The sequence below is a fragment of the Amblyomma maculatum genome, chromosome 1, assembly GCF_055883805.1.
Source record: "Amblyomma maculatum isolate TAMU_Amacu chromosome 1, ASM5588380v1, whole genome shotgun sequence".
Classification (NCBI taxonomy): domain Eukaryota; kingdom Metazoa; phylum Arthropoda; class Arachnida; order Ixodida; family Ixodidae; genus Amblyomma; species Amblyomma maculatum.
Window position 1 is genome coordinate 233504724 of NC_139344.1, and position 18725 is coordinate 233523448.

The window sequence follows — 18725 nt, forward strand, 5'->3', positions numbered from 1 at the left end:
GCTAGCACCCGAGTAGAGGGGAGAAAAGGAGAAAAAAAAAAAACGCTGGCTCCTTGGCCTCGACGCCAAGGTTCGACCGCCAGCTTGACTCCACGCGCGAGTCGCTTTTCAATGCGGCCTTACACCAGTGCTTTTGTTTTGAGAACGGCACCTTTTTAATCCCTCCGAAGCCTCCCGCATCTTCAGCGCCTTGACATGTGTTGTGATTCGCAAAAGGTGTTTTCTTTTGACGTTTCTTTGGCTAACGCTTGAACCTCTCGCAAACGTCGACTGATCACAAACTGCTTTCGTGCGTTTCCGAGGTACCCCTCGCGAAGGGCTTAGCTTTGGTCCACCGGCATTCCTGCTACTACTGTTAAAGGTGGCCATCTTAGTGACTGAACTTCATACTTGGCCTGTCTCTGTTTAGCATTTGCTCTATTTCTTTCACCTCTAGAATGTTTCGTGCGCATTTCGCCAACAAAATCGGCTTCCTGCGGATATTGACTCACACCGTGTGAACACCCTCCTTCCTTTTCCAAAATGGCCTCTCGGCCCTCGCAGAGCAGGTACATCGCTCCTGCGTCGACTAGCTGTACACTCTAAAAAAAAAAGGTGTGATCTTAGTCTTTTTGGGGGGTAAACTGCTTGTCGCTGAGCTAACACCTTTTTGGGGTAAGGTTACGCTGTGTCTTGGAAGACTAAGTATTTATACCATTGCATGTAGTGTAACATTACGCTTCTGGTAGCATAAACTTGCACCTTCACAAGCAGTGTAACTGTATTCTACCTAGGCATAACGTTGCACCTTTCATAAAGGCCTATGTTTTAGTCTGTCGATGGCATAAGCATACCCTTGCATCAAAGGTGCAAGTTCGCACCTTGACAACGTAAGCTTATCCTGTATGTACAGGTGCAAAGTTACCATTTTAGAGTATAAATTTATATTACGACAAAGAGCGCAAAGTTTTGCACCTTTATGGTGCAAGCTTATACCACCAGGAGAAGGATAACGTTGCCCTCCAAGCAGTTTAAAGTAATGCCATATTACATAGGGTATCTAAGCATCATCTTGTGGTATATATATGCTATCCACACAAGAGTACTATTACCAATCTGCATCGTAAACTTGGTCACTGGAAGCAGGAATAAAGCTAACCAATACATTTCAAGATTTTCTGGAAGGAAAGATTATGTTGAAACATTGCAATATCTTTGTGTCGTCTGGAGTGTGACAGTGAGCAATGTTTCAGGTGAGGTAGGCTGTGTCATGTTGTATTCAAGCCGTAAGTTATGTTGCAGAGTGAACAAAAAGAATTTACAGAACAATCGGTTAAGATAACATACCATGGTGTTTATTTTACCTCATTATACACCGAAGTTGCAGCAAGGGACTGGATAATCTTCTCCGCACAGTCAGGGCAGGGATGTACCACGTATTTGACCTGCATAGAAAAGAGAACTTGTAATCAGTTACTCACGAAGAAAGTCTCACAAAACATGCTTATGGAGTAATTAATTCACATATAAAAATAACACTGCACAAAGGGCAAGTAAAAAGGAAGACAGATGGAAATAGTGCACCAGTACAGGCTTCCAAGTGTTTATATAATGAGAATTGTGAAATCACACAATATATAGATCAATGAAAATTCTCCAAATCTGAGCTTTACCTGTGCCACTAACACACACATAGACAACTAGCACATTGCAATCTCAGAAAAAATTGACAATATGCTCAATAAGACACAATATACAATGAGACATATTCTTGTTAGGAGCAGGGTCAAGCCATAGGCATCACTGATGTTGGACTACCCAGAGGGTTATTTAAAGAAATATGAATGAAAACATATTGATAAAATAGAAGCTAGCCTAATAAAGGCAAAAGATGCGATTTAAAAAACCCCTCCCTCTACTCGTTCATATGTGCAGTTCTCCTTTTTTTTATCATTAGCTTTTTATGTTAAACTTTGTTTTATCACCTTCACTTTCACCTTTGTTGTTTGCTGGTTTCCACTCCAACACCCAAACATTATAGTTTGCTTTCACACCTGACCATACCAGTGGTCTTGTTTCTAGTCACTATGGTCTCACCCTCCTAGAAAACACTGTCTCTGGTCCTTCATGACATTATCTTATGTTGCCTATAGTGTTAATGTTTTCCTGAGACTACACTGTCTTTAGTCATCTGATCATCCATCACAAGTGACAACTGCAAATCTCTTCTTCTTCTTCTTTTTTTTTTTTTTGGGGGGGGGGGGGGGAGGAGGGATGGGGGGAGGTTCTTTTGTTCTTGCATTCGTTGTCATTTCTCATGAATATAACTAATGAAGCTTGTTCCTGCAGAGCTTGCTCCTGCAGGGGTATGTCTAAGGCCATTCTATTGTTTCTGCCTTTAGTGCAGTTTACATTCCTGGTAAAAGGCATGAATATACCACAGAGGCTATGCCTTATAAAATGCGGGATACCACTTCTGAAAGATGGAACATTTCATGCTAAAAGAGCAATGATAGCAAGGCACATCCAAAGCACCTTCTGCACATGTGCATTACTGCAGTGATGTCACAGATGCAGAATTATGTAAAGCATGACAATAAAATGCAACTTTTACATAAGTTCATTGCTAGTTTCACACCACACATCAGCTTATGCCGATGCCAAAAACTTCTCGAGACTGCCGTTTCACTTCAAAACTACATTATCTTGCTCAGGAGGCAAAAAACAATACACTTCAATACCCCTATAATTCCTTGAACAAACCACAAAGCTTGAGATTCTATGTATTGCTGTTTCATGTAATGCTCGCAGCACATGCAGCAGGAATAAAACTTCTCATAAACTGCAATTTGCCAGAACTGTCAACTGCTTATCTCTTTAGATGCCTAACTAATGAAATTGTAAATGCTGACCAATATTATACAAGAATGATTATTAAAAAGTGTTTACAACAAATTTCTCGAAGATTATGTTCTTTACCTTTACAGATTGCAAATCATAAACTATGAAGAGACACCCATGCAGTCTCTGCCGGTGGGTTGTGCAGCAATGTGGACTTTGGGTACCTGGTACAGCTTCAGGATTAGACTTAATTATCTATTCTTTTTGTTTATAAGAGGCAATATGAAAACTGCAAAATTGAAGGCTATTAATGAGTGAGCCTAGGCCTAAAACCCTCCTAATCATCTATGTGGTCTAACATAATGAGCATCAAAAATATTCCTTTAAAAGCTTTGTAAGTTGGTTTTTCCACATTACATAACTAAAAAAGGGTGTTGCTGACATTTCTTATTCAGATAATATAGACATATTTTGTGTTTTTGATGATGCAGAAGAAGCTAACATGATTCTGGCAACAATACCAAGTGCAGCAACATTTTTTACATGCAATGTGGGAAAGCAAGACAATAGTTTTCAAATACGCCTTTCCTTGTTCAGTATTTTGAACTACATTGCTCTTTCAGAAAATTTAAGAACTGGGCTCACCTATAATATTGGGGACCCTCATTTCTGGTATATAATAATGTCCCCTAAAATTAAAATGCAAAAGTTAAGTCAATTTTGGTTGATTAGCCATTCAACCATTATCCTCTACCACAGACATGTCCACTGTGCTGCACAATCCAGTTCTAATTGTAGTGCAAATTTCATTTCATTCATTCTCCCTTTATAGGCCCATAGACATGACATAAGGGGTGGGGGCATATATATATATATATATTTGTTAAATGCTAGTGGTGGAACACAAGGAAAATACGCTGAGTACAAATGGCACAAAACAATATAAAGAACACAAAAGAAACAATAAAGCTGAAAGTGCTAAAATACCGTCCATTACATATCACCTGCAGTACTTCATTTTTAGTTTCATTCTATTGTGGACATACCTAGCAACATAAGAGCATGTGAGTTGTTGAAAATTACACCCATCAGAGAACATAACCTTACTGCTGAGAACCAAGTGCAAACAATTTAAATATTAGGTTTTGAAGAAAAAAAGAAAAGAGGCATACATTAACAGCTCACTCAATAAAAAGAAGTCAACATGTTCAGATCGATTACATACTGAAAAAATTCCTCCCTTGCTAACTTGCTCAATAGCACTGAATGGTTCCAAAATCAATGTAATGCCAGGGCTATTGCTCCTCAGCATCGAAAAATATGCTCTTTGATAGACATAAAGCAACAATGAACAGACCACAATGCCACAGCTATGTCGAAAAATACATACCACACAAATCTTGCCGTAAGTAGTCGTCCAGCGCTGAAGAAAGCAGGCTGATCTTTAGAAGCAGGAGTAACAGCACTTCTACACCGTATTCCTCCTACTGGCAGGTACGCTGCAGCAAAGGTATCATTCATAACATTAGCATGATACTTGTAACTAGTACATACATAACTATAGTACAAGAAATAATGGCACCACACATGCCACAACAATGACTCAAATATTTTGACAATGAGCTTAAAAGCTACAACTCCTGTTCCTAGATATATCTGTAACAATATCTGCCACCTCTTTACAGTCGAAATAACTGCTTAAATAAACTAGAATAGCAGATTTATGACAAACTGCTAGCACAATGACAATACACATTAACTTCAATGAGGGAATGTCTCAGTACCAGTGAATTGTAGTAATGAGTATAACACAATGTCTGACAACAGAAACTACAGAAGGAAAAGAATGTGTTGTTATTGGTCAGGCATAGCCTCCTTTCTATGGGTCAGGAGGCTGAAAAGTTCAGAATGGAAATAGCTGAGTAGAAACTATAGCAAATCCCCAAATGAAAAATATTAGTGATATAAAAATTTTCCTTAGCTCGCTAACGAAAATTAGCACATTTAATCAAAATAGCTGTTTGGGCCAGTTGGTTCATACTTACACCCTAAAAGACCAGCGAAAAAAAAGAAAACAGGTACAAAGGAACACAAAACGTATTTCAGTGCCCGTCCTGTCATTTTTTGTTCCTTTGTCCCCGTAATTATTATTATTTTTTGCGCTGGTCTTTTTATGTACCGATTACAAAAAGAAAGTCAGTCTTAAAGCAGAGAAGGGGTGACACATGGTTTGCTTCAATGCTGAAGACATCTGATCACCAGCTAACCCAGATTTTTCACTTGTTAAGTGATTTGATCGAGTCCAATATTTATTATCAGTTTTTAACATAAGTGATCAGCAAGTTAAATAACACCATTTACTCGCACACGCCCTCAAACACAATGAAACTCAATTGATAAGTCACTGTCTGGGTGTGCACCATATTGCACGGCATGAGCGAAAATGGCAACACGCAAGGAGACACACACATGGCACGCGACATAAATATTCTCCGACGAGAATCCCAAGCAGTATACATTGAGGCAGATGTCAGTGATCAGCAATATGTGCCACAAAAGTGCGCGTGTCAATTTAAACGCCCCTTTCTGGACGGAAACAATGCTTTGGACTTACCAGCACGGATAGCAGAGACCAGTTTCAAATTCTTTGAAGAAACGACAGTCTACGTTCTTGCGCAGACGAGACGAAGGACTTGAGCCTGCAGCGAAAAAAAAAAAAAAAAGCGTGAGAAAGGTCTTTCCTGCACATTGCGTCACTGCGACAGTATACATGTACACGAATCGGCTCGGTCCCACCTCTGGTCTCGACGCCATCAGCTCAAAACTGCGGGGTTAAATCGGCGTTCTGAAAGCGTGACTTTAGGATATCAAGCGCGCTGCCTTCGAACGTACAAGTTGCTGGCAAAAGAACCGTAAACTTAACCCATCACCCTGCATTCTCTCCCGCATTTATGGCAACGTTCCCGTAAAGCAGCAACAACAGACGATCAAAATCGATTGTAGGCAGCGAGCAAAAATAATGCGGCATGCAAACACGTCAATGCGTATCACCGGGACTGCATTAGCGCTCGTCGACGCATACTTTCGACCGCGGGATATGCTTGTGAGCGTCGTAGACGACTAAAAATGCACCATTAACATCCCGCAAAAAGGTCGTGACCATCTAAAAATTTTGGGATGCGCCGCTCCTCCAGTCTGAACTGAGGGAGTGGTATGCTCAGGTTGGGATCCAAGACGTCGTGCTCAGAGGCCGTTTCACAGACAAACAAGCAGCGTCGCGGACGTAAGCAATAACAAAACATGTTCAGGCCAAGTTAAATAGCAGAGAAAAACACGTAAAACGAAATGTAAAACGTCACTTACATGCGCGGCTGAAATTTGGCGCCAAGGATCCGTTGGAACGCCACCACCGCGACGACCAGCCATCCGCCGTTTCATTCCGAAGTTCACACTTTCACGAAGTCGTTTCATAGTGAGGCATCGATGAGCGCACTCGATGAAATAATCGCTGAGAGCAACCGAACTTTTCTAAAAACACAGATGAGTACCAACGACAAAGAGCACGAACGCTGACTCGTGCGGCAATCGCCGTCGTCGTCTTCTCGGACTAGCAGAGTCGCAGGGAACGCAGGCAGGCTCAAGCAACTACGAACACGTGACGCTGCGTTGAGAATAAAAGCAACAAAACTAAAAAGCAACTGCTTCGCTTCTCGTCTCACCACCACTCCCCCCTCACCTCCCCTTTCTCCCTGTTTTGCAGCGTACACACTTGTCTGTCCGCCCTTGTTCTGAGTTCGGCCTTGCTCTCTCCACGGTCAAGCTCGCGTAGGAGTCAAAAGACGGGACGGGTGTCGGGGGGGGGGGGGGGGGGGGGGGGGTGAAGGGGGGAGGCACCGCTTTTTGTAAGAAGATAAGATGCTCCCAACTTTCGACGATTCCCCACCTCCTCCGGGGAAAAACGAGGGGTCCTTTTGTGGTAGCTCTTGAAAGGACATCGGACGGGAAGTAGGAACACAGCCGCACCCAGCTTGAAACCGGTTACCATCATAAAAAAAAAAAAGAAGAAACAAGCGGCAAACTTTTTTTTGCTTGAGCTGCAGGGACGAAATGGTGTAAAGTCATGCGAGAGAGACTAACGTCTTCCGTGCGGGTGATTGCGCAGGGTATATTTAAGTCATGCGGTTTCAGATAGCATAAATCCCGAAGTTACCCTCCTTTTACACTCTTTTTTTTTAGAGTGTACTTCATCCATTGACGGTCCGACTTGCACTTTTCGTTTTCCTGCGTACTCTGCTACTCCTACTTGACAGTCCTCCACACTGAGCTTTTCTGGCCTTTGTAGATCACCTACTAATGGCCTCTCGCTTTCTGCATCCATGTGGCCCAAAATAGGCGCGCTCTCGCCGCATAATCCTTCGACTGTCTCACTCTGTCAAGGAGTCAAGTCTGCCAACTTAGCGCTCTTAGACGACAATCACCCTTCATTCTTTCTGGTCTTAGCATCTGAACCGCACGCGTCGCGCGATCAGAATTTACTCTCCTGTGTTTCCGATACGCAATACGGATGTTGTCTTTCGGCTTCACATAGAGAACCTCGCCCTTCTTTTCATCAGTGTTCATTAGCACAGCTAATTCAAGACAAGGGCTTTTCGTTTCTCTAATTTCAGTCACTTGTGTGCCTCTCCCTTCTCGCGGTTGCGTGTCTTCCACATAAGCTTCCTGTTCGTTAACCATTACTCTGGGATTTCCATGCACACTGCGGGTACGCTGCTCTCCCGGTTCACGGGTCTCACTGGCATTGCAGCTAAGGGCCAACTCCACAACATCGACAAGCAGCTCACTTCTTTGAGGGTGATTCTGAGCCGTTTGCACATTACCCTGATTGCCTTTCAGGTCACCTAGCTCCCCTGTGTCACACGCCAGCCGGTGGTACTGCCCAACACTGCTTTGAGTACACTTTCCAGGGCTGCCCTGAACTTCGGGCACCTCTACTTTTCTATGCATGTGCCGACTGGATGCTCTCACTGAATTCTTTCTCAAGTTGTCGCGCTTTTCCAACTCGGTCTCGCGTGCCGCTTTCCTTCAAACTATGGTCACTTTTTCCCATTTTACAGCTTTATCTTCGCAGAGCACTTGCACGGGATCCCCTATTTTGTCAACGCGGCGACTCGGCTGGTCAACTGTTTCGTTTGCCTCTACCGCATCTCTCTGTGGAGTTCTCGTTTTCCTTTCCCATTTGAAACAATTAGGAGCTATTTTCTTATTCGCAGCTTTTGAAACTGGTAAACCAGCCACTATCTGAAGCGGAGAGGATCTCAGCTGAACAGGGATTGAATCGCGGTTCCCTCTAGCACAGAAGTGCGTCCAGAAATTTAGGTGCTCGGTTTTAACTTTGAAGCACCACAGTTGGGCAGTATTCCTTATTGAGTAGCCGTTCATCCCCTCATCTAATTAATCGCTAATTTTGGAAAACTTCTTACGCCACACTGCCTATCAGTCCCTGGCACTAAACATTATGGAGCTCATCACATCTGCCCAGCTGCAAGGCCACATGATAATGTTTCAATGGATCCCTGCCCCCTGCGGCCTCCATGGGAATGAGCAGGCCGATGTTGAAGCGAAAAGCGCACTCATCAATGGCTTCCAAACAGCTGTGCCTTTTTCAAGAGCGGATACGACGTGCCTTCTAAAGAGTTGTACGAATATTGCTACAGCAGCTTACTGGGCTCAACCAAACGCCTGACACATCCGTCTAAGAAGGCTCGATCGAACATTTAAATTTAATGTTCCGCGTGATATTCCGCATCATCAGGCATGCTTGATACATAGACTTCGTTTAAACGTGGCTTTCACGCGCAAGTACTTACATTTAATCGGACAGAGGGACTCACCGGAATGTTCAACTTGTGGCATACCAGAGACTGTGGACCATGTATTATTGGTGTGCCCAGAGTATGCGAACTAAAGAAATGTGCTAGCTGCTTCCTTGAAGCGTTTAGACAAGAGGCCTCTGTCGGAGGATCTGCTGCTGGGCACTTGGCAGGACAAGGGGAAGGGCGTCCAGGCAGTGCGTGCTCTTTGCCGTTATTTGAGCGCCAGCGGACTTGATTCGCGCTTGTAAAGCAAGCTGCTGTGTCTGTATATATATTTCATATGCCTTCTCCCACATCGTCACCCATCATGACCTTTTTTCTTCTCTCCTTCCCCTTCCCCAGTGCAGAGTAGCAGGCCAGATTTGAATTATTCGGGCCAACCTCTCTGCCTTTTCCTTTCAATAAATCCATCTATCTATCTATCTTACTTCCCTGTTTCCTGGCACTCTAATGTTTCGCCTTTTCCGTCCTCCAAGGTTACAGCTCTGCCCTTCGCTTTATCTCACGTCCGAGCTCAAGCACTTCTAGTTCAGCGTGTAGCATTTGCATTTCTTTCCGGTGCTTTGCTAATTTTACTTCCCACTCTTGTTTTTTCTTTGCTGCTAGCCTGCGCTCTAGCTCCTCGGCTTCTAGCCGAAGCTCTCTTCTTCTTTTTCCTTTCGCTGCTCTTCCTCTTCCTTATGGTCTGGTTTGAGGAGTTCTCACGTAAATCATAACTCCTCATCTCCAGTTTCCAAGAGAGCTTTACAAATATCAGATTTCTCCATCTGATGCTCAAACTCCGCACCCCTCTCCTCGCACATCAACAGCGAATCTGCATCCGGCCATCTCATAAGATCGATGGTTGCTGCTCTGAGCTTTGACTTTGCTGACACACTGTTGTCGTGAGCTTTTCACACGCGTCTCACCTAACACCTTTCTTGATTCCGAGGAGTTCAAATTAAATAACCCAAAATGTGAAGCCTGGCGAATCTCAAGCAAAGTCCAAGCACTCACCCGCAGAAGCAGTACCAGGTCACAGTGTCGATCCAACCCCTGCCAACCAGTTATTAGAGGGGGACTCGGGTGCCGCTGGACGGATCCTCGGCCGCAACGACGCCCCCTCCACCCAGGAAGAAGTGCCGCTGAGCGAAGGATTTAGGAGTTGAAGAATGAAGACTTGTTTATTTACATTTTTGGAAAGAATTGTTGTCGACAACGCCACGCACTTTCGGCCCACGGACGGAATTCGCGCAGACCCTCTCAGGGGTCCCGCCTCGGACTCGACGGGGGGGTGCTCTGCTCCGCGCTGCGAAGTAGCTCTCGGGTTACTCGGCCATTCCGACCCCGGACATCTGGTGGGAGAGGGTGTGCGGAGAGGGACCGAGTGGACCGTATTCGCGCAGACCCTCTCCGGGGTCCCGCCTCGGACTCGACGGGGGGTGCTCTGCTCCGCGCTGCGAAGTAGCTCTCGGGTTACTCGGCCATTCCGACCCCGGACATCTGGTGGGAGAGGGTGTGCGGAAAGGGACCGAGTGGACCGTGCCGCCACCGAAACGGACCCTTTTCGGGGAGTGTGTGTTCTGTACGGCCGTGCGAGCAAGTGTTGTAAACGAAGGGACAATAAATCTGTTCCGTTGTTTTGTTTTTGACGACTATGTCGACTACAGAACTTTTCTCAGAAGTGGGATCAACCAGCTACCTTCCTCAACGAGCGCCTCTGAAGTTATTCGACCACGAAAAGCCACGATGATGCTACGTTCGAAGACAACGAATGGAGGATCCGAGGGCGAGGTATCCCGGCCGGCTCACTCGACGAACGAGAGCGTACAGAATGAAGGCGAGACGCAGCCCAACGTCGAAAGGGGATCCATGAACGCTGCAATGGCAAGCAGCCACAACATGGACAGCCCCAACGAAGCAGGGCCCGTTCCCAGTGCCTTCGACTTCCAGGCGCTGATGCAGGCGGCAATCCAGACGGCGGTACGAGAGGCTTTGCAGGGAGCAGCCCAGCTATTGCAATCGGCTCATTCGCCACTACACCACCCGTCGACAGGTGCATCGGGCGTCGCGGATGGACGATTGGCGACGGCGAGCGCGCAACTGGTGCCAATATTCGACCCATCTTTGCACAATCAGCCAACGGTCGAGACGTGGCTCAACAAAGTGGACAATCTGGCTGCAGCCTACAGTTGTAGCGACCAGCAGACCACAAGCTTCGCCCTTACGAAGTTCCAGGGCGTCGCAAAAACGTAGTATGATGGGCTCACAGATGTCCAACGAACTTGGGTAGACTGGAAAGCTGAAATGAAGAGGGCGTTTCCTTCGGCATCCAGTTTTCAACGCACATTCCGAGACATGGAATCGAGAAAGAAGGAGCGCCACGAAAGTGTCGAAGCGTACCTCTACGACAAGCTGGCCAAAGCAAGGCGCTGCAACATCGGTGAAGCCGCTTGTATCGAGTACGTCATCACTGGACTCAACGACGAAGGTCTGGTGCGGACCCTCAGCGTTCGAGACTACGCAAGCCCAGATGAGTTGCTCCAGGGCATGAAACGGCTCTGCGACAGAACTGACACCATGAAGCAGACGAGACCTAAGATGCTCTACCAGCCGTTGGATGCTCGACATTCACACCGCGTCCAAGAGGGCAACGACTGTGTAGCGGCAACTGCCCAACGTCCACCTCGCACCGGAGGCGAATCGGCAAAGGCACCCGGACGGAAATACAACGAAAAAGGCGAGCCACTTTGCTTCAATTGATCTTCATACGGACATTTTTCAGCATCATGCACAAAACTTCAACGCAAACCGCGATGCACAAATTGTGGAAAATCGGGCCACGAGACCAAAGATTGCTATTCGAAGAAAGGCTCGACAACTAGCAACGGGACGAAACCTGCTGTCCTTGCGCAAGAGAGCAACGATACAGTGGGCAGCATGGTGCCAAATCAGAAGTATCTCATGAGTGCCAACGTGAACGGGAAGCCGATTAAGGCATAAGTGGACATGGGAAGCCAATGCATAACGATGCGGGAGAGCGAAGCAGAAAAGTTGAAATTCTCATACGAACCTCTAAGCCGTTCCTTTACGATCAGCGGGTACGGGTCAGGAAAAACGACGCCAATGGGCAGTTTTGAAGCGAAATTGATGGTGGACCAGGCTACAGCCGACGTCCAGATCCACATTGTCCGAGGCAATGTACACGCTGTCCCACTGCTTGCCGGGCAACGCTTTACCGAACAGCCGCACATAATGGTGGTGCGCCGCAAAAATACAGTGCGCATTTTCGAGGAGCATGACGAGTCGGAGGATGAGGACGGGACTCTGGCCAACGTAGCTGTACCAGCCCTACCACCACGCCGAGTGAACTTGTGGGCAAAGGAGGCTGTTGTCATACCTCCGAATTACGTCGGCTTCGTTGCACTGGGCAGTGACAACGTTACTCACAGTGACATCTTCGTCCACGGAAAGCTGCACGAGCCACGCGGCCAGTAGTACCAAGCTGTGTGCTGAGGGAAAACGAAGTGTGCGAGCTATGCCTATCTGTAGCGAATGTCTCAGAGTCTCCGCTGATCATCGCGCAAAATCAGAAAATCGCAAGGGGAATCTTGTGCATGGAAGAAGAATATTCGGAAAGAAAGCCGACAAAAGCATTCTCGGGAGATGATGTAACGGTCGGATCGTCAGTTTCTAACACGCAAAAGGAGTCACTCGTCGCAGTGATTAACGAGTACCGCGACTGCTTCGCAACGTGCCTATCGGAAATCGGCTGCACATGCACAACTGAAATTAAGATTGAGGTGACCACGGACACTCCAGTAACGTACCGCCCTTACCGCCTAGCGCACTCGGAAAGGCAGTCTGTGCGAACTATGATCGACGGACTGAAAGAGGCTGGAGTGGTTACGGACTCTAACTCTGCCTACGCGAGCCCTATCCTACTTGTAACAAAAAAGAGCGGTGAGAAACGGCTTTGCGTAGACTTCTGAGCCCTCAACAAAATAACCAAGAAGGATAGGTATCCGCTCCCATTCATTGACGACGAACTTGACAGGCTCCACGACAAACGACTTTTCACGAACCTAGACCTTGCGTGCGGTTATTATCAAGTGCCTATCAACGAAGAGAGCCGAGAGAAGACGGCGTTCGTCACTCCAGACGGTCATTACGAATTCACCCGCATGCCATTCGGACTTGTGAACGCACCGAGCGTGCTCCAGCGCATGATAAATGCGGTGTTCGGACCGCTCAGACACACAAAAGGTATGGCGTACATGGATGACTTGCTGATTCCCTCGGCTTCATTTGAAGAGGTATTAGACAACTTGACACAGGTACTTGAAGTCCTGCGAGCTGCCGGCCTTACGTTGCGCTTGAAAAAGTGCTCGTTCTTCCAAGAGAAAATCAGCTACTTGGGTTACGAGATTTCGGATTCGGGCATCAACCCCGACAGCCTCAAGCTGAAAGGCCTCACTAATTTTCCTACACCGGCAAACGTCCATGATTTCCGATGTTTCCTGGGCCTTCGCAGCTATTTCAGACGGTTTGTGGCCGGATTCGCTAAGATAGCAAAACCACTTACGACCCTGCTTTGTAAGGGACAGTGCTGGTGCTGGAATGATGATGAAGAGGCTGTATTTAGGGAACTACAAAGACACCTAATGAGTAAGCCAACGCTGGCACTTTACGCACATGGAGCGAAGACGGAAGTGCACACCGATGCGTGCAGAGTTGGTCTCGGGGGAGTGCTACTGCAGCAGCAAGCGGACGGTAAAATGCATCCCGTTATGTATGTCAGCCGTAGCACTACGAGAGACGAGGAACAGTACCACTCGTATGAACTTGAGGCGTTACCGGTTGTATGGACTATTAAGAAGCTTAGGTCATACCTGTACGGAAACGAGTTCCTCGTTGTTAAAGACTGCAACTCTCTCAGGACTGCCTTGTCAAAGCGGGATCTGGTGCCACGTGTGGGCAGGTGGTACCTGAAGCTGCAAGAATACACGTTTGATCTAGAACACCGACCGGGAGCTTCAATGAGCCATGCTGATGCCCTCAGCAGGGCGCCTGCCTCGGAAGCTGAAGAGACTGACGTTGCAAGAGGCATTAATGTCTTTGTAACGGAGCTCACCGACGTCGACTGGTTGACGCTAGCACAGAAAACGGACTCTACATTACAATCTATCGCAGACACCCTGAAGGGATCCTTGATTACGAAAGAAGCGCACCGCATAAGAAAGGAGTATGCCTTGGTGGAAGGTGTGCTTTTCAGGAGATTATCCAACAACGGTGAGGAGCGCTTGTTATGGGTGGTGCCACGAGCGGCACGTTGGCAAATTGTGAGACGATGTCACGACGATGTGGGACACTTCGCAGTTGACAAAACCATGGCCTTTCTTGAAAGCAAATATTTGTTCCCAAGGATGCGACGTTGCGTAAAACGGCACATCTCATGCTGCTTGGAATGTTTGTATCGAAAAGCTCCTTTCGGAAAAAAAAACGGGAAGGCTGCACAGCATCGAAAAAGTGGCTGTGCCATTCGATACGATCCATATGGATCACTTGGGCCCATTTATCCGCAGCACTAGCGGCAATACGCACGTCATTGTGGCAGTGGATGGCTTTACGAGGTTTGTGAGAAGCACCGCGTCAAGCTATGCAAAGAGTTTTCTCCGAGACCTTGTTGCCACTTTCGGGGCTCCACGAAGACTGATCACCGACCAGGGAACCGCTTACACCAGCCGACAGTTCGAGAGGTACTGCAAGTCGCTCAACATAATTCACGTGATGAACGCAACGTGCACGCCTAGGGCCAATGGGCAGGTCGAGAGGTATAACCGAATGATAACGCCCGCTATTGCCAGTCTATCAAAACGAGGCGACGGAAAGGACTGGGACGAAACTCTAACGCAGGTGCAATGGGGAATCAACAACACCGTAAATCGAGCTACGAAAGCGACGCCATTAAGTCTGCTTTTCAACTTTCACCCACGAAACGTGACAGAGACCCAGTTGATGACGCCATCGCACTGGAGCTTGACGCCAGCCTACTTAAGCTACGGGAGACGGCAATTGACAATATTCGTCAGGACCAGAAGAAACAGAGAGAGAGAGTTTCAACAAGCGACGAAAGACAGCGCCCAGCTACCAACCAGGCGACATGGTGTTGATCGAGAGGGAGCCAGTTTCAACAAGAGAGTCGCTCAAGCTGTGCCCAAAGTACAGGGGACCGTATATGGTTGCGGAAACGCTTCCCAACGACCGATACAAAGTGCAAGACTTCCCCGATGTACAGCGTACCCGGCGATTCTACGAAGGCGTCGTGGCGGCGGACCGGATGAAGCGCTTCATATTGGGAACCGCGGCCAGCGGCGATTCCTCTTCAGAAGACACCGAAAGCGACCAGGCCCAGAGGCCTACGAGTAAGAAAAAAAAAGAGAAAACGCAAGACCCCATTCCAACCGAGAGCGGTTGAAAAGAAAAGGATGGCCGAATGTTGTCGACGACGCCACGCACTTTCGGCCCACGGACGGAATTCGCGCAGACCCTCTCCGGGGTCCCGCCTCGGACTCGACGGGGGTGTTCTGCTCCGCGCTGCGAAGTAGCTCTCGGGTTACTCGGACATTCCGACCCCGGACATCTGGTGGGAGAGGGTGTGCGGAGAGGGACCGAGTGGACCGTGCCGCCACCGAAACGGACCCTTTTCAGTCAGTGTGTGTTCTGTATGCCGTGCGAGCGAGTGTTATATACGAAGGGACAATAAATCTGTTCCATTGTTTTGTTTTTGACGACTGTGTCGACTACAGAATAGAGTAGAACATTTTTGTTCCCGATGGTCCGTATAGTTGACAGCTGTCGCTGACCGGCCGAACAACCCCGCGTTCTTTTCCATCTATCTTTTGTGATAGTCATTCCAAGTTGCGCCGTCGCCGATCGCCACCTCTTTCAGTCAGGAATTCTTGCCTCGATGGTCGAAAGCGGCAGTCCCCGCACCCGACTCTCCCTTAACAATTCCTAGAATAAGTTGCCTGGAGCACTCACTCGATGAAGCATGCTGGAAACATAGCCGCGTGGATTCCAATTCTAGCACTGCATTTTCCGACCGGCGTGACTGAATGGCCACCTGCCGTACGAATCTGTGGCCCGTTCCACGGCGTCATCACTTTTTTGAGTTCAATGGCCAGTGCCCGACTCATAACTGAGTAATCGGCGCCTGTGTCCACGAGGGCACTCACTGCATGGCCGTCAACACACACTGGCAGGTCGACGGAAACGATTTCGGTGCCGGCGATGAACGTTGGCAGGGTGGCAGCGGTAGTACTATGCGTAGGTGGAGGATGCTCGGAAGTGCGATGAACAGCGGCCGCACCACCGGAGGTGGCTGTTTCTAGTTTCCCCGGCGCGAACTGGGAAACCTGCGTCTGGCAAGTTCGGAGTACACAGGACGGCTCGGTGAAAACCCGCGAGGTGAAGGCGACCGGAACTGTCGGCTACGTGGACTGGAGGAAGAGAGATGGCCGGTGAGGTACTCTTCAATTTCTTGTGGTCGTTCGCTATAACGAGGACGAAGTGCATCACACGTGAAGCCCTGCAGGCCCGTCTGGTGGTAAGAGTAGTTTCGATATAGATGGCCTGGCTTTCCGCAATAATAACAAAGAAGGCGGCGTCTGTCAGAAGTCCTCCAAACAGCCGCCTTCTGTGTAGACTGCCAGGCCTGGTCACGGGGTGCAGAAGACAAGAATCGCTGCTGGGATGCTTCGGGCTCTGGAGGAAGCTGGGTCGGGGTAGGCGGAGGTGAGTGTAGAATCTCAGCATACGAGAGAACTGGAGGATTGGCAAGCGTGGCTGCATTGCTTGTTGTACTTCATCACGTATAATTTCGAAAAGGAGGTGGGAGGCGGCAGCTGGAGATGCTCAGTGTGGAGGTGTTGCAATTCCTCCCGAACAATCTGGCGCATAAGCTCCCGGAGTGCATGATCGTTGTTATCTCGCGGCAAGCTAGGGCAATTCACAGCTGAGAGTTGGAGCGTGCGGTCATGCTGGACGGCGCGTTGCTGCAGTGCCCGTTCCATGGTGGTAGCTTCGAGGACAAAGTCATCCATGGTTGTCTGGGGCTACGAGCTAGACCAGCAAAAAGCTGCTCCTTTACACCGTGCATTAAAAAGTCGGCTCACGTCTTCAACGAACATCATGACGCTTTCATTTGGTCTCTGGAGTTTTTTTTATTAATACTGTGAGCCTTTTTGAGGCTCATACAGGAGTGGGTCAAGTCACTCGTACACAGTGTTAAGGTTTATTTACAGAGCACAGCCTGGTGCGCTAACCAACCGATGGGGAGCTTCCTCTTCCTCATCCTCCATTCTGGAGAGCCTCTTTTTCACTTCCTTGTCTTCTTCTGTGCGCATGCCTGACATTTCCCCCTTCGTAGACGAAGCCCTTGGGCTGTCAGAGTCCCGAGAGGGGCAGCGCTTCATTGTTGCGACATGGACTACTTGTGTTTTCCGAGAGGGGCGGCCTTGGGAACATTGGCGAGACACGACGTAATTCAACTAATTGATGCGTATGAGCACAATAAATGGGCCTGTGTAGTGCGACAACAGCTTCTGGGACAAACTACGCTTGCGGAGAGGTGTCCGAGCCACATTAAGTCGCCGGGAAGGTAGGAGACATCCTGATGCCGACGATCGTAGCGCAGTTTAGAGTGGTCCTGCGAGGCGGGAGTGCATAATCGGGCGACCCGACGAGCCTTTTCAGCGCGGCAGAGGGTTCTCGAAACAGAAAGCTCGGTGTCGAGAGAGAACGGCAAAATGGTGTAGAGAGAACGTCGACGCGGACGGGCGTATAGGAGGAAATCGACTATAAGCAGTTGTCTCATGCTTCGAGGTGTTATATGCGTATGTAATGAATGGAAGCACATCATCCCAGTTCTTGTGCTGCGAGTCAACATACATCGCAAGCATGTTCGTCAGTGTCCGGTTTGTACGTTCAACGAGGCCCTTTGTCTGGGGGTGGTACGGTGTAGAGCGACGCAACTGGCAAGTACAATAGCGCAGAAGCTGTTCCACAACATCTTCCGTAAACTGGCGACACGATGACCCAACGATTGCCTTTGGACGAGCGAGGAAACGGGCCTATGAGGTCAACACCTACTTTCTCATATGGTGTCGTCGGTGGTGTCACCGGATGTAAGCGGCCCGGCGGAGAGGTCGTGGGGAGCTTGACCACTGGCACTGCACACTGGAGTTCACGTAACGCTGAGTCGTTCGACGCATATTTGGCCAGTAGAAACGTTCTTTCTACCAGCCAGCAAACCGAATGATCATCAGTGATGACTGTAAAAGCACGTCCATAAAGGTACGAGCGAAACCGCTGTACACCGAAAGCGACGGCAAGGCACTCTTGCTCCGTCGCGGTATAATTGCGTTCAGACTTGCTGAGGGTGCGACTAGCATAAGCGACAACGTGTTGATTCCCTCCATGCCGTTGTACGAGCGCAGCACCAACGTCGATGCCACTGGCGTCAGTGTGGAGTTCAGTGGCAGCTGTCGGGCTGAAATGACGTAGTATGGGCCGCGAGGTAAGAAGAAGCTTGAGCTGGCGAAACGCAGAATCACATTCGGGAGTCCATTTGAAAGGAATATCTTTCTGCAAGAGGCATGTGAGCGGGTAGGCTACGTGAGCAAACTTGGGGATAAAGCGCCGAAAGTAAGAGCAAATTCCCAAGAAGCTCCTGAGTACTTTTACAGACTTCAGCTCTTTGACGCAGCTGACAGCTTCAATCTTTCGTGGGTCTGGCCTGACACCGTCTTTGTCAACTAGGTTCCCAAGCACAACGATCTGGCGTTCACCGAAGCGGCGCTTCCTAGAGTTCAGCATGAGACGGGCTTTCTCCATACAGTTAAGGACAACAGCTAAACGGCTGTTATGCTCGGTGAATGTCCTCCCGAAAATCACCACGTCATCTAAGTAACACATGCAAATTTGCCACTTCAGTCCACGCAAAAGGGTGCCCATAAATCCATCAAAGGTAGCCGGAGCGTTGCATAGCCT

The 18725-nt window shown here is 48.3% G+C and overlaps 1 long non-coding RNA gene across 1 annotated transcript; it reads right to left on the reverse strand.

Moving 5' to 3' along the window:
- Positions 1-1097: 1097 nt before the first annotated feature.
- Positions 1098-6678, reverse strand: LOC146205905 (uncharacterized). The gene is made up of 4 exons (XR_014704287.1): positions 6184-6678; positions 5435-5519; positions 4211-4319; positions 1098-1424 (listed from the first exon to the last, which is right to left on the reverse strand). It is a non-coding gene; the product is annotated as an uncharacterized LOC146205905 (long non-coding RNA).
- Positions 6679-18725: the final 12047 nt, after the last annotated feature.